The sequence below is a fragment of the Pholcus phalangioides genome, unplaced genomic scaffold (genome assembly GCF_987345545.1).
Source record: "Pholcus phalangioides strain wild (caught in Gottingen) unplaced genomic scaffold, Ppha-v1.0 ptg000009l_1, whole genome shotgun sequence".
NCBI classification, from domain to species: Eukaryota; Metazoa; Arthropoda; class Arachnida; order Araneae; family Pholcidae; genus Pholcus; species Pholcus phalangioides.
Window position 1 is genome coordinate 47,907,978 of NW_028301602.1, and position 13,461 is coordinate 47,921,438.

The window sequence follows — 13,461 nt, forward strand, 5'->3', positions numbered from 1 at the left end:
CACAACTCAATTGTATATGAATATGCACACGTCTAATTGTACGTGTAACTGAATGAGAACAAACTTGTAATACGCACATGCTGCATAGAAAATATTACGATATTGTACATAACTTTGGTAAGGGAACAATATGAATATAATGAATATACATATGCCTATTTGTACTGGGCAATTGATTGAGCAAATTTGTACTCTTAAATACCTTTTTGTGAATATACTCCGCTATACACACACACACACATTTGTGTAGACGCAAGTTTTTGTATTAATATTGTATACTAGCTATAATACCCGGTGTTTGCCCGGGTTTTCTTCAATTACTGGGAGGATTGACCATTATAAAGGAATACAAACTGTTATATATAAACTGAAGAGCCAAAAAAACTGGTACAGGCATGCGTATGCAAATAAAGAGATATGGAACCAATCAGAGTACGGCGCTGCGGTCGGCAACGCCTATATATATCACAACAAGTGTCTGGCATAGTTGTTAGATCGGCTACTGCTGCTACAATGGCAGGTTATCGAGATTTAAGTGAGTTTGAACGTGGTGTTATAGTTGGCCAACGAGAGATGAGACATAACATCTCCGAGGTAGCGATGAAATTTGGATTTTCACGTACGACCATTTCACGAGTGTACCGTGAATATCGGGAATCCGGTAAAAAATTAAATCTACGACATCGCTGCTGCCGGAAAAAGATCATGCAAGAACGGGACCAACGACGACTGACAAGAATCATTAAACGTGACAGACGTGCAACCCTTCGGCAAATTGCTGCAGATTTCAATGCTGGGCCATCAACAAGTGTCAGCGTGCGAACCATTCAACGAAACATCATCGATATGGTCTTTCGGAGCCAAAGGCCCATTCGTGTACCCTTGATGACTGCACGACACAAAGCTTTACGCCTCGCCTTGGCCCGACAACACCGACATTGGACTGTTGAGGACTGGAAACACGTTGCCTGGTCTGACGAGTCTCGGTTCCAATTGCTTCGAGCTGATGGACGTGTACGGGTATGGAGACAACCTCATGAATCCATGGACCCTACATGTCTACAGGGGACTGTTCAAGCTGGTGGAGGCTCTGTGATGGTGTGTGCAGTTGGCGTGATATGGGACCCCTGATACGTCTAGATACGACTCTGACAGGTACGTAAGCATCCTGTTTGATCACCTGCACCCATTCGTGGCCATTGTGCATTCCGACGGACTTGGACAATTTCAGCAGGACAACGTGACACCCCACACGTCCAGAATTCCTACAAAGTGGCTCCAGGAACAGTGGCTCCTCCCTTCTGACTTTAGACACTTCCGCTGGCCACCTAAATCCCCAGACATGAACATTATTGAACATATCTGGGATGCCTTGCAACGTGCTGTTCAGAAGAGATCTCCACCCCCCTCTTACTCTTACGGATTTATGGACAGCCCTGCAGGATTCATGGTGTCAATTACCTCCAGCACTACTTCAGACATTAGTCGAGTCCATGCCACGTCGTGTTGCGGCACTTCTGTGGGCTCGCGGAGGCCCTACACGATATTAGGCAGGTGTACCATTTTTTTGGCTCTTCAGTTGCGTTATATATATATACACACTAGCAGGATTAGAGAAGTGACAAACCATTTTAAAGGCATAAAAATGCATGCCTGAAACGCATTGCTAGGGAATCACGGTAACCAAAGTAAGCATTAAGAAAGCCATTGTTGAGGTCCAGAAACCATTGTTGTCCGACAGTTTTTTAGCCCATTTTAGGCATTTCCCGAACTCGGGCGAACTTTTAAAGTAGTCCATCGTTCAATCGGGTCCTGTTTTATATATACACAAAATTTGGCGACGATCGGTATAAAATTGCAGATTTGTATAGAGAACACACACAGACAGATAGAAAATCAATTTCACACGTATAAATGTTGTATACAGGGTGATTCAAAATTCAACGTACAAAGTTTTAGGGGAAGTAGAAAGCACAAAACAGAATCATATAGGAATGCATGATCGGAAACCCCAACCTGATCAGCTGGAGGGTAAACGAAGATGCAGAAATGGCCTGCAATAATGGGTGGAAAAAACTCTTTATTTAGCGATACTTTACATGAGGACAGTTCGTGTACACATTAAGTTTCACAACAAGTGCTCAAAGTTCTTAGAAGAGTTGATCCACTTTGCCCAAGAATATTGAGAAGACACCAACGAATCAACGAATAAGGCAAATACACAAAAAATAATAAAAGTCCTAATGCATTTTAACACCAATGGGTGCCGTCTTCAGAGGAAAAATTTAACCACTAGTCTCGCTGACCGAGTTTCCCACTTGAGTTGAATACCAAATCTTCACGCTCGGTTGCTCAGCGGAAGAAGTACGTCTGTTCACTTCAAACGTCGTGGTTAGAATGAAGCTGTGAGCCTGCGTGAGATACTAATGCAGCGTCCTGATTGGACATTTGCGGATGGGAAACTCGGTCAGCGAGACTAGTGGTTAAATTTTTCCTCTGAAGACGGCACCCATTGGTGTTGAAATGCATTAGGACTTTTATTATTTTTTGTGTATTTGCCTTATTCGTTGGTGTCTTCTCAATACTCAAAGTTCTTACCATCCACGTCGCAAGAATCTCCGTCGCAGCTACAAAAGTACGCGAAATGCCAGGTATTTTTGAAAGGGTTCGACAATCATTACGTCGCAGTTGTGAAGCGTGAATAACTGAGGACGGCAAGAATTTTGAGCACTTGTTGTGGCTGCGGTTCCCATCTTCGAGGTGCGAATGCAAGCCGATCTTCCCATTAAAAAGTCTCGCCACAGAGAGCAACAGACCTACAACAGTAAAATCTTCAATCATTACACTTCACTCATAGTTCGAAAAATAGGAGGCAGATGTCAGCACTACAAAAGCATTGCACAGAAACAAGCCTCGCATTAGGTTCACAACACGGACATTCCAACATGCACCAATTCGTTAGAAGTTCCGTAGTGGAATATGGACGAGGTGCATGTATGGTTTAGTAGTAGCACTTGTTGTGAAACTTAACGTGTACACGAATTGTTCTCGTGTAAAGTATCGCTAAATAAAGAGTTTGTAACGATACTATTACATAGCAACAGCCAGCAGATGGCGTTAGCCATCTACGATTGTCGCTGAATGATGGGAATATATATTTATATGAATATATATATCTGTGTATTATTGGCGAGCAGAGAGAGTCGAGACTTCTAAATGTTCAGATGTGTTCTTTCTCGACTGCTATGTAAATAGTTAAGTCTAATTAACAGTAATTTTTTAATAGTGTTAAATATATGCAATACAATACAAATACAACGCCACAACAGGCAAAATGCCCAACGAGGTGGATGAGAAAGATGCCCATAATAAATATGGATGTCATGTATTTCAAAAATACAGCAACCCAATTAAATGTGGTGGCCGCTATGGTGGTCGAGTGGTCATAGTGACGGACTCGCAACGTGAAGACCCAGGTTCAGACCCCACCGTCACCACAGTGGTGGTCGGCTGAAGTTGGTTTTCTGTGGTTCCCAACTTCAAGGCGCGAATGCGAACCGATCTCCCCGTTGAACAGTCTCGCCACAGAAAGCAACAGACCTTCAAACAGCACAAATGTAATTCAATCATAACACTTCACTTCTGAAATATGGATGGCAGCACTGAAAAATCAAACACAACACTATATATGCATTCAGACTGTTAGGTACACACACAGTTACACTTCCGACACAACTCACTAGGTAGTAAATCGCCCATAAAGGGTGATAGACCTGAGTTGTGCTCGGTTTGAAAGGAAGAGAAAAAACCCAATATTAAAAATGCAATCACAAACAATATATATACACTTATACATGATGAAATATTATTCAATGCTCATAAAGAATACTTATGGTTGTCTAATTCTAAGTATGGATAGCTTCTCGATTTACCCCAACATGTTTATCGTATTTCTTTTTAAACGTTTCAATAGTGTTACAATTTACTACCTCCGGGGGTAAGCTATTCCATTTATTAACAACCCTATAGAGAAGAGTTCCCCGTGACACCATAACTTAGAATTACCCCATACCGATCTATACTGATGTCCACTTGTAAAAGCAGTCGATTGACGGTGTACTAATAATTAATGGTCCATCCTATCCACCCCGTTGAAAATTTTGAACTCTTCGATCATATCTCCCCGACACCTGCGCTCATCCAATGTAAACATATTCAAAAAATGAAGTCTTTCTTCATAACTCAATCATTTTTCCAGCATGGCCCAGCCACAAGGTAGCCTGCTTATATCCCACAAGGGACAGAGCGGGGCTATATTTGGTGTTTGCATAACTCAATCCGCGTGTGCCAATAAGGACACGCGTAGCTATTCTCTGCATCCCTTCAACCAAGTCTATGTCCCTCTGCGGAAAGCTGACCATATTTCCTCGAGATAAATACGGGACATTGGGATTCCAAATACGGGAAAATACGGGACATCGCCAATTATTGCCAAAACCGAACAAAGTTGCCAAATATTGTTGAAATTGCGGAAAAATCACAATGGCGGAAAATGATGCATTATTGCAAATTGCATTGAATTAAAATATATTCCACGAAAAAAAAACGTTAACCAAGGCAAATGTGGGAGATTAATATATTCTCATATATACAGTAGTTGTAATTATCATAAAATAATTTATGAGTTGAAAAGTAATGTCAATCTTTGACTTACAATAAAGAATAAAAATTCAAATAGGCTTCGTGTAAAATACGAGAAAAACCGGGTCACTTTTGCCAAAAAGTCGGGACGACCAAAAAACAGAAAATACCGGGACTGTCCCGGGAAATACGGACGTATCGTCATCCTACTCTGCAGGCATGGTCTCCAAAACCTTACAGCATACTCCAGTCCAGGACGAACTAAACCTCGGAAAAGCGGAAGAATGACTTTAGGAGAACGTGAAGAGACCTTTTGAAAATGAGACCAAGCATTCTATTCGATTTTTCGACCACCGCTTAAAAATGTTCAGAAAACCTAAGTCACTTGTCAATGATAATTCCCAAATCAGTGACCCTAGTTGCATCCGCGATAGTGGCATCATTCAACTCGTAAGAGAACCGTGGATTGTTCGAACCAAACTGAGCGACCATGCACTTGTTAACGCTAAACGTCATGCTCCATTCATTTGCCCATTCTGCAATCCTGTTTGAGTTGGTCTGGAGCAACTCCCTATCGCTTTGATTCCCGATTACCCCCATTAGCTTCACGTCATCTAACGCGAATTTGTTAACAATCCCATCGATACCCTGATCGAGTTTATCGATAAAAAATGAAAAAAGTATGGGGCCAAGGTTGTGTCGTCTGTCCAACCCCGGAGAATTCCCCGTTCACCATAACTCGTTGTGACCTATCTCTTAACCACGATTCTTCTATCCAATTCAGCAAGTTGCCCCCAATTCCAATCTCGTGTAAACGCTTCAAGAGTTTAACATGTTGGACACGATCGAATGCCTTCTGGAAATCAAGGTAAACAACATCTACATTTTTTGCCCTTACCAAAGCCCTCGTCACGTGTTCATAGAAGTAAAGGAGGTTAGTCACACATAACTTCTCCTTCCTGAATGCTGATTATCCGACAATACATTATTCTCGTCTACCCACTTCGCCAACTACCTTTTTGATAATAATTTCCAAAATTTTCGAGAGGAAGCTCGTCGAACTAACTGGACGATAATTGGACGCAGCTTCTCTACTACCCTTCTTAAATATTGGAACAACATTAGTTGTTTCCAATCCCGTGGGACGATACATTCAGCAACACTACGTCTGTATATCTGTGCGACTGGCACCAACAATTCATTAGCATATTCCCTGAGGACCCTGGGATAGATATCATCTGGTCCTGTGTGCTTTTCTTGCACATACATTTTTTAGAAGATTTAGGACCTCCACGTCTTCCACTTGAATATCGTTGAGGATTTTATAACCCCAGAGAGTCTTTATAATAAAGTATTTTAAGTCAACATGTGCGCAATATTGTGAATTTTTGCACTATACGTTTTTCCACCTATTATTGGCTTGTCATTTCTGCATCTTTGTTTATCTTCCAGCTGATTAGGTTGGGGGTTTCCTGTCATACATTCCTATGTGATTCTGTTTTGTTTTTGTGTTTTCTACCTCCCCTAAAAGTTTGTACGTTGAGTTTTGAATCACTCTGTATGTATCAGTAAACATTGTAATAATGCACATGGAATTTTGGAAAACTACACTTAAAATGCTCATTGTATAGGTACAAGTGTTGGCGAATTTAGATTGCACGCTTATACGCAAATCTATTTTTAGTGCGTACGCGAAGCTGATCAAGGGTAAAATCAAACAAGCTATTGAACGAAACAAGCAGAGTCCGCTGAGGACAAAATTTTGTGTCCCCCATGGAAGTCCCTTTGGCCAGGTCCAGCGTCGGCCGGCAAGTGCTGAGCTAATAGAGTGTGAACCATGCAGAGCCACCTAAAGGCCCAACATGGATCGGCCAACAAGTACAAAGAATAGATAAAATACCGAATGAGACCAGCAGAGTACATAGAGGGTGCACCTACGGGTTCCTCAATAATTGAAACAAAGCTCATGTGTAATAAAGTTCATACCTTTCGGGTTGTTTTGCCATGTTCCAGGCTTCTTTGAAACAGATGTTTTGTCCATTGCTGCGGTAGACATTTGCTGCAATTTTCGACAAAAAAAGGAGACCGTTCCGTCTCCTTTACCTTTATTCCCTGACACTTGTGCTGGAGACGCGGAAGGATCAACTTCATCGTTGTGATGTCGAGCAAGTCGTCCGCAACATGTTGATGTTGGTGGGACGTAGCGGCTTTCGATTGGGTGGCTGAGGATCTGAGACTTCAGATTTGAATGGGGGATCGGAATTCGGAAGAGTTGATTTTTTAACCGCCCTGATCTTGGTTTCCTCGATTGTTGGCTACCATGTCGTGCTCAAGTGCAGCGCTTCTTCCTTCGTGTTGGAATTATCTTTGTGTTTAACAATCTCTATGGCTTCGCGGTTCAGTCGGGAGTAGAAATATGTTTCTGAAAAGAGAGGATATCCATGTCTTTGAAGTGGATATCATGACCCTTAAGGACGACATGATCAGCGAAAGGAGATTTTTCTGTTTGCCCCATGCGACAGTGGCATTGATGTTCTGTAAGGCGAGTTTTTATCGAGCTCAAAGTGGTGCCGATATAGACAGATCCACATAAACAAAGAATCCTATAAAGTCCCACCGATGACAAATGGTCTCGAGGGTCTTTAGCCGATCGAAGAAGGGTACCTATTGTTGGAGTGGATTTGTAGATTGTGGATACGTTGTGTTTCCGAAGTATGGAACGATTCGGTCAAGTGACATTTTTTACATACAGGAGATGAGCTGTACTTCCACGTGAACAGGCAATCCTGTAAACGATGCGGGATCTATGACATGCGGGATCTGTCTGCATCGGCACCACTTTGCGCTCGAAAAAACCCAACATTAATGCCACTGTCGCATGGGAAAACAGAAAAATCTGCTATCGCTGATCCAGCCTTCCTTAAGGGTCATGACATCCACTTCAAAGACATGGATATCCTCTTTTCAGATACACATCTGTACTCCCGACGGAACCGCGAAGCTATAGAGATCATTAAACACAAAGATAATTTCAACACGAATGAAGAAGGGCTGCACTTGAGCACGACATCCAGCCAGCCAGACCAGAATTGAATTTTTAACCGAGCCCAGCCCTCAAGGGTCGACAGTCGGTATACGAACTGACCAGGAAGGTCTATAAACATGGTACCCGACAGTCGAGAAAACCAAGATCAGGGCGGTTAGGAAATCAACTCTTCCGAATTTCGATCCCCCATTCAAATTTCAAGACTCGAATCCTCAGCCACTCAATCAGAAGCCGTCACGTCCCACCAATATCAGCAAGTCACTTGCTCGACTTCATGATCATCCAAGGAGATAGTTTCGTCTCCTTGCTTATCGATAACTGTACTGAAGATGTCTACCGCAGTAGTGGACTAAAACGTCTGCTTCAAAGAAACCTGGAACGCAGCATAACAGCCCGAAAGGTATGAACTTATAAACTCCGGCCGTGAAAGTCTGCCTTCTCTTTTTCAATGCTCATTTGGCCTCATTAAAGAACATAACCATCCTGTGTTGTACTGAAACCGAAACTATCTTATTATGGACCCTACATGTGAGAGCTGTGCCACAAGATACCTATTGCGTGGAAGTGTCCTATGAGCCTATCCGCACAAGGAATTGCTCACGAAGCGAATGTACATTTATGCTGAACCATGAATGGTGGGCCAATTGCTGCGCAGCAGCTAAATTGCTGCACACACATTATAGCCCCGTCCGTCCGCAACGGGGCATTTCTGCCATAACAGCGTTTGCCATTCGTATAACTTGCCCCTTCGAGTTTCGTCTTGGGGCCCGAGTGTGATGGTGGATGGGGACGGGCGCTGCGTAGGATGTGAGAGGGCTTGTGGTCAGTTCCCTTGCTTCCGCCCTAGGGATATGGCCTAGTGCCGGGCCGCTCTTGTGGCGGCCGGGAGATGGGTGTTGCAAAATTTCCGCTTCAACCCACCCCTTCGAGGGTAACAGGCACTAAATCACCCAAACGATTGGTCTGGGTTGTTGTCGGCATTAGTGGTAGTAGCATTTCTTACCTTTTCTGAACCCGAGGACCATTAAAATCTCTGAAACAATTCGATGAAACAACGGGACCCTATGATTTCCGCTGTGTGGTCGTGTGGTTATGTACTCGCACCTCGAAGACCCAGGTTCCAACCACACCGGTGGCGCAGTGTGTATTCCATCAACACCTGGCTCCAACAAAGGGATCTGAAAATAGCAACAAAAAAACATCCTTCCTCTGGATCTCGTCAAAACGACCTCCATCAATTAAGATTGGATATAAATTCATAAAGAAAAATTCCCAGGTAAAAATTCTTGGAATTATTTTTGACGATCAACTCAACTAGTACGGCCACATAGCAGAAATATCGAACAAAATTAATGCTCTTCTACCAAAACTTTGGTGTTCGGCAGGCAAGAACTGGGGCATTAATATGCAAATGAGAAGAACTCTGTACCTCGCGCGCGCGCGCGGTTGTCCAAAGAATCATCTTGTATGCAGCAGTCATCTGGGGAGCTCACCTCACTGCAGAAAGACCAGACGCGCCTCCACGTTAATATTCGTGAGAACCTCTAACGTATTGGAGACGCGCCGGAGACCGTTTATTGAGTAAAAGAAAATCTGACTGCAAGAGCCATACAGAATGGACACAACCGTGGAAGACAATACTGTCCCATCACGAGTCCAAGATTCTTGGATAGATATATGTGAGAAAAGGAAAGGTGACAGAGCAGCGCGTCCGCTTTCGAGGGAGCTTGGTGTCCAGACCTAGGCTCCCACCCGGGCCGTCTGCGCCGGGGAGCATCTCTGCTGGCCGTCTGCCAGAGAGTGATGGCTCCCATCTAGCCGTTGCTAGAGAGCGCTCCCATCCAGGAAGCTGGAGAGCCAAGTTTTACCAAGGGGGGACACCGCGCCGTCCCTCTACGACGGTTACAGAAAGAAAAAAAAAAAAAAAAAGATTGAGCGAAGCAGAGTGCCCGTGCTGTGCAGATTTCCAAAATGATGAAAAAAAAAAAAATAGTGCAAGAAAGAACAGTATACAAATATACAAAATGTACAGGAGATCCTATAATACACACTATATACACACGATAATACACATGTGATCCTATAGTTACGGCGTCGACATCAGGAGCTTACACAAGCCCTGGGTGTGGTGAGTGGGTGAGTTGGTCGTATCGCATCTCGTTGAGGGGTTTCGGATTACACCAGCATAAAATGTTGACCGGTGGAGCGTGATCTGGTAACTGGCGGGTCAAGATCATCCGTATTTCCGCTGTCAGAGTCGCTAGACGGGGGGTCAGACATGGTATCTTGACGTAGAAGGTGCGAAAAAGCTTCCAAGAAGTTAATTAGTGCAGCAATTTTGTTGTAGTTGAAGGGGCTGCGCATCATACGTCGTTTCCATGCATATTGGTGCACGCTCCAGTCTCCCAAGAAGAAGGAGTGGTACGATTCCGTAAGGGTACATATGGAAACGTAGTGATGGAGATCGCCGATTCCCCCGCAGGCGCAGAAGTGGTTATTCGAGGCCTTAAACCTCTTCAAGTACGTCGGGAAGGGACCATGTTCCGTGTAAAAGATGATTTTCGTCCTTGACCACACCTCCCGACCACGTGAGACCGTTGGGACAATGAGGTTAACGTTGGTGGAAGTCTCCTCCGCATTCCATATGAGTTGCCACCTGCGGAGGACCAGCGAAGCAAAATGTGACTTCGCGTGCGAAGCTGGCAGCGGGAGAGTGATGGCAGAAGTGGCTGTCGTGGCGCTTTTTGCTAGGGTGTCGGCCTCCTCGTTGCCTTTAAATCCTTGGTGGGCTTTAATCCATGAAAGGCGTATGCGTGGGTGCAGGAGGAGGGTATTGCGAGTGTCGTTCACCAGTTGGGTTCGGTTGAACGGGTTTGATATGGCGGGAGCTCACCTCACTGAAGAACAGGGTCGCCGGATTGATTTCATCTAAAGAGGTTGTCTCCTGTACATTTTGAAGGCGTACTCAACATCTCCTACAAATGCGCTCCTGGTAGTGACGGGGCTCCCTCCACTGAGGCTATTTGATGAGTTCGAGGCCAAAAAAGGTCTGTGTAGGAATAAGAACAACATCCAGCTTCAAAACGGCACATTTGTAAGACATCTTCAACTCCACAATAATGTAACTGGTTGGACAGAAGATCCAGCAATTTCTCCAACTGACGCACAAATTTCCACAATTTCATCAGAAGACAGAATAGCCTCAGTTGATGATGAAATTTCAATCTACGCTGACAGCTCCAAGACGGGAAATGGTGCGGCCGCTGCATTTGTTATCTACAAGGCAAATGACATTTTGTTCCGATGGTCGTGTAAACTTCATAATAACAATACAGTTTTCCAATCGGAACTATTTGCCATTTACATGGCATGCAGGAAAGCAATGGAGCTCGGCAGAAAAACTACTACATATTTTCAGACTCTCTCTCATCCCTACACGCGGTCAAGGATCCCCTCTCAAGACATCTGGTCGCAAGACAGGTCATATCCTCCCTGTGTGCCAGCCCGAATATTAGTCTGGCATAGATAAAAGCGCACACTGGTACACGGGGAAATGAGGAGGCTGACATCATGGCAAAATGTGCAACAGAAAGAGAATCTTCAGACTTTTCATTATTTCTTCCCAAATCTTGGGCTACGGGAATCCTGAAGAACGAAATGATGGACAAATGGCAATACAGGTGGTCTAATGAGAGAAAAACAGGATGTAAAATCTTCGCTCTCATTCCTACAGTCAAGGCCAAATTAAGGAGATGGACCAGAGAAATGTTTCTCTTCTTCTCAGAACACGGTCCATTGCCTTCTTAATGTATTTGGCTAGATTCCATCGAAGAACGGACAAATGTAGGTGTGGTGAGGAAGGCGCAGTATTACACTACGCCACGCCACGTCACGTCCTCTTACAAAAGCCTATCACGTCTCTTGTGTCCACCTGTCAATGTATAGCAGTGGAAATTGCATCTTCTTGGGAACCAAGAATTCCATCGAAAGATCAATAAATTAATTAATTACATAGAAAACCTAGACCGAATGGTGCACAAAACCGGAATGAGATGTGTAGTACTGCCCGCACGATAACGCTGTCGTATCTTCCCAGCTTGTATAATTATTATTCTATTTTCTGCTGGTGGCATCACAACAGAAATCGGGAGTCAAAGGCGTCTGGCTCTGGTTGTTTATGGTCACTGAGCTGTAAGTAAAGCTTTACTTATAGCTCAGTGTTTATGGTTGATATTGTCCTACTCACCGGCGCGCGTGTCTGTGTCTCACCGTGCACGGGGCCACATTTCCCTCTACCAGCATTCCCGTTTGTATTGTGTAATCCACAACGGATTATCCGTTATAAATAAAGTGTAAATATATAAACGAAATCGTTTCATAGATCAACTAAAGATGCAAGACTTCTGCTCTGACTCGGACTATGAACCCTAAAAAGCGTCATAAACATGAACAATGAAGTCCGTTGTGTTCCCATTGTCATCATTTTCACAATAATATTTGAACAATGATGTGTGTGTTTCGTAAGAATTTCCATTGAAATGCCTATATACTTTTCTATCTATTGCGTATTGCTTCCAGAGCCGTCTTAAGAGCATTACGGGCCCCCGGGCCAAGTGATTTTTCTGAGGCGCTCCCTGGCAAATTCTCGAAAAATTCAACTACTTCTCATTTTTCTGAGGCCCCTCTTCTCTTGAGGCCCCCGGGCCGTGCCCGGGTGGGTCCATGCGTTAAAACGGCACTGATTGCTTCATATTGTTTTTGCCATATAAAGCTGTGTGTCTTATTCATACCCCTAATTGAAAGTTGTTGTATAAATCCTGCATTTGTCGGTTTCATTGGACTTGTATAAATTCCTATAGCTTTATCTTAAAACTTTTTGATTGATTAGGATATTGATGTTTTGCATGGACATTGCTTTTGTGTATGCGAATTTCCACTGCCTGACTCGTCGGGAAAAAACTGACAGAGACTTTGATGTTTTGTATGATCCCATTTGAACGGCATTGAAAACTGATGGACGACTGTCGTCACATTCGGTCCCTTCCGTTTCTTGGAACTGTGAAACTATCATACTGTTCTGTGGAATCATATATATCAATATTCGCTTTATCCTTCACTAAGTCTGTTTGTACTATCGCAGATTTTTGTATGTATGCATGCTTTTTGTGCTCTCATTTCAGCTATCGGACTTCCAGCCGAAAGAGACAGCAGTGGAGTGACGTGGGAGTGAATCCTGCGGCTTGAGTCGGGGATACCCGCTGAGCCCGGATACTCGAAGAGTTTTTCCAGCAAAGCCCAACCGCAAGGTGAACTGCTTATATCCCGCAAGGGACAGAACGGGGGCCATGTTTGGTGTTGGCGCAGTGTAGTCGGCTGAAGTTGGTTTTATGTGGTTCCCAACTTCGAGGAGTGAATGCGATCCGATCTCCTCGTTAAAAAGTCTGGCCGCAGAAAGCATCAGGCTTACAACAATACAAATACTCAATCATTACACTTCGCTCATAGCGCAACACTATACATGCATTCAAACTGTTGTGTATACAAGCACACACTTCCGGTAATAAATGGCATTACATTTAAATGCAATACATTGGGCAGTGAATTGCCCATGGTGATAGGACCACAGTAGCACTCGGTTAAAAAAAAAGAAGAAAGTGGGTCCGCATGGCTCCCCCCTCCCCAATCTAAGGCCCGTAGGCGTACGGGGACGAGCAGGGGGGGGGGCTCGTACAGCCCACCCCCAAGCAGACGAAAAATGTAAAATTTATATATTT